This window comes from Nothoprocta perdicaria, unplaced genomic scaffold, assembly GCF_003342845.1.
Source record: "Nothoprocta perdicaria isolate Ctin4 unplaced genomic scaffold, notPer1 scaffold_135, whole genome shotgun sequence".
NCBI lineage: Eukaryota > Metazoa > Chordata > Aves > Tinamiformes > Tinamidae > Nothoprocta > Nothoprocta perdicaria.
In genome coordinates this window covers 724,997-728,568 of record NW_020454483.1, presented here as the reverse complement: position 1 = coordinate 728,568, position 3,572 = coordinate 724,997, and the positions used below count along the sequence as shown (strand labels likewise).

The 3,572-nt window shown below is 37.0% G+C and overlaps 1 long non-coding RNA gene across 1 annotated transcript in view; it reads left to right on the top strand.

Moving 5' to 3' along the window:
* LOC112942848 overlaps nucleotides 1-3,113 on the top strand; it is a 28,036-nt gene extending 24,923 nt beyond the window's left edge. The window contains exon 5 of the long non-coding RNA XR_003248463.1: nucleotides 2,803-3,113. This is a non-coding gene — a long non-coding RNA (uncharacterized LOC112942848). The remainder of the gene's footprint in view (nucleotides 1-2,802) is intronic.
* Nucleotides 3,114-3,572: the final 459 nt, after the last annotated feature.

The following is a 3,572-nucleotide window of genomic DNA, read 5'->3' as shown; positions in this document are numbered from 1 at the left end:
CCAAAGAGGTGGTGGAGTCACCATCTGATGTTTTAACCAGATCGAATGGAGGAAATTCTTGAGTGAAGGGAAGCATCTTTTGTTTTGCTAAAGCATGAGAATCAAGATACAAGCCGGAACCAAAGAATCAGAAGAAACAACTATTTCTTGTCTGCTTTTTTTTTTTTTTTTTTTTTTTTTTTTTTTTTTTTCCTTTTGCCCAGAAGCTCTTTTTACTTGCTCTGGCCAGTAGTAACTAGTAACTAGGAAAAGTATTGATTTGCAGTTCTTGTGGCTCGGACTCTCAATCAATTTACAGGCCTTGAAAGCTCTTTATTTTAATATCTCCTTATAAGAATAGAATATCAGCAAACTACCAATGAAAAATAAGGGTATTAAGAGGTAGAATACATCTATATGAATGGAATTACAAGAATTTAAGATCACATGTGAGTCATCAAATTTAATGTGTTCAAAAAGAAGGAGGTGATCGATTGTAAAGTACCCCGTTGGAGATAATCTCTTCATCAGGTGGAAGCACAGAGTGATAAGACCTAATCAMGAAGAATTGGATATTTTCACATTCAGAGTACGAAAAACACTCCTACAATCTGCCTTTCCTTACTCTGCCATTTTAGAGAGGTAGTATTTGTTTTACTCATTTATTTCTCTTCAATATAATGTACTGCTGATAGATTCTAATCTATGTTTCTAAATAAACAAATTGTTAGATCATGAAATAACTAAAAATGTAAAAGTGATGTTATTATTTGTAAATGCAATGCAGTATAATAACTTCAGAAATTATAGATTAAATTTATAGAAGATATGACATGACTTTCAGAAGGGCACACTTTTTATGGTGTGTAGGTGGTACGGATTATTTTCAGGCATTTTAGCATTTCTTCTGCCATTCTGCATATTCAGCTGTTGTGTATGCAGTACATTTCTGCCCTTTATAACTGTATTCGTGTCGTTTGCTTGTAATGCAATATTTAGATAAGAAAATGGAGTCTAGCAAAATATCAGTTTCTTAAACAGATTACCTAAATTAGCCCAGCAAATGTAACTTCTTGAACTTACAGGTGTGGCGATACATATAACCATATCCTGGTGAAATTGATATCATTGTGGTCAAAATTTTGTTACATCTATGTAATTCTTTAAGTCATCTCATTGTATTTTAATGATAATGGCATTACTATCTAGATATTTTKGGGAAAAAGGACAAAGACGGAAAACAAAGTTTCAGAAGTCCTCCTATTTGTTTTAAATGTCTTTTTTAAGTGTTTCAAGTGTTTGTTTAAGTGTTCAAGTGTTTGAACATAAGGATAAGGAGCTTATGAATTAATTTACTCTAGATTGTAAGTTAAAATTATTTATCAATAGAAGTATGCAGATTTGACTTTGCTACACAGAATAAATAYGTTTTTACCTCTGCATCCATGCTACTAAACAGAGTTTCTAGAGACATTAAAATATATTACAAATCCAAGGCCATTGCAAGATTGTTTTGTTCTAATAGTGCAGCACTGGATGTTCACACAAAAGACTRGAGATGAGGCAAGAGTAAATTGTGGGAGGGGGTTGTTTGTTTATTGTCCTCTCTAGCACCACAACAAAGATGCAATGATGGAAATGCTCCCTGTGAGCCAAGTTAATTTGCACAATGTTAGGTGTAATAATTTTAAGGAGGAAAGAAGAGCATTATAAATAGAGAAAATGAAAATACTTTCCTCTCCTCATTTGCAATTGGTAGGGGAGTGGGGAAAGAGACCTAACACTTGAACAGGGAGTGGGAAAATAATCAGGATATAAAAAATAATTATAAAATTTATTTGGGGTATAACATTAATTCTTATGGAGTATTTGATGTAGTAGCTTGAGATTGTATTCTAAAATAACAGTGCAACATAGTAATTGTAGTAGACTGTGGGATATCACTTAAGGTGGTGTTCACCTCACCTAAGAAGTTGTCGATTATAATGAGATGTTTTTGCTATGCTATTCAGCAGAGCAATGACTCTCAGTGTTTGCAACATTAAATATTCAGCCTTGGATAATTAACAAAGCTGATCTAAATAGGGAGCACAGCAGATGTTGTCTACCTTGACTTCAGTGGGACTTTTGATCTCACAGACAAGCTCAGGAAGTGCAGACTAGACCCACTGCCTGGGTTGCCACACAAGATGGGTGGACAGTGAGGTGGTTTGTGAACTGGTTCAATGGCAGAGTTCAGAGGGTTATGATCAGTGGCAYAAAGTCTAGTCGGAGGCCTTTACCAAGTGATGTCCCCCAAGGATCAATACTGGGTCCAATTCTGTTGAATGACCTGGGTGTAGGGACAGAGTCCTCCCTCAGGATTCTTGCTGTTGATACAAAACTGGGAGGGGTGGCTGATACACCAAGAGTTGTGCTGCTATTCAGAAACAACCCAACCCACTGGAGAGATGGGTAGAGAGGAACTTCCTGAAGTTCAAAAATGGGAGTGCAGGTCCTACACACACGGAGGAATAACCCCATGCAACAGTAYAGGCAGGGGGTTGACCTTCCAGAGAGTAGCTCTGCAGAGCAGATCTGGGTGTCCCACGAGCTAGCAATGTAGCTCTGTAGGCAAAAAGGCCAATGGTACACTGGGTTACATGAAGAAGAGCATTGCCAGCGAGTTGAGGGATAAATTTCTCCCCTTGTACTCAGCCCTGGTGAAGACACATATGGAGAATTGTACCCAATTCTGGGCTCTACAATACAAAAGAGACATGAATGTACAGAAGCAAGTCCAGTGAAATGCAATGAAGTAACTAAAGTATCTCTCATACACAGAAAGGCTGAGACAGTTGGATTTCTCAGCATGGAGAAAACTGAGCAAAGATCTTATAGCTGGATTGCTCAACATGGAGAAAATGGAGCAAAGATCTTATCAGTGYGTACAAATACCTGATGCAGAAGTGCCTAGTGATAGGAAGAGAGGAAACCGTCACAAGCAGAAACAAAGAAAATTCCGCCTGAAAATATGGGCTTTGCATTATCAGAGGGGCTGTAGACTCGCCTTCTTTGGAGATACTCAAAAGCCATCTGGAGACACTCCCCATCAACCTGCTCTTGGTGACCCTCGTTGAGCAGAGGATTTGGACTAGATGTTCTCTAAAAGTTCCTCCCAGGCTCAGCCATTCTGTGAATTTGCATGCACCACAGAGGAATAAGAGTGAATGGAAAGAATACCAAAGTCCAAAGGTTTTGTTCTAAAACTTAATGTATGCCTTTTTTTAAAGAGAAGCAGACTACTGCAGCAAAATGTTGTTTATCTGTTGCTAGATCTGAAGGAATCACAAAATGAGTTTTATAAAGATGTAATGCTTTATGGTGCTACGTGTTTTAGCAAGTTATTTTAATCATTATTTTTATATAATAAAATTGTTACTGAGTTATTCAGGTGATACAGAAGAGGCAACAAAATAATTACTGCATTTTTTTACAGGAAAGACTTTTTAGGTCTTTTGAATAATTTCACTGGTACTCKGCTATCCATTCACTGTTGCAAGATGTTTTCTTGATAAAACTATTCTCTTATGAATAATCAWAAGTAATATGTT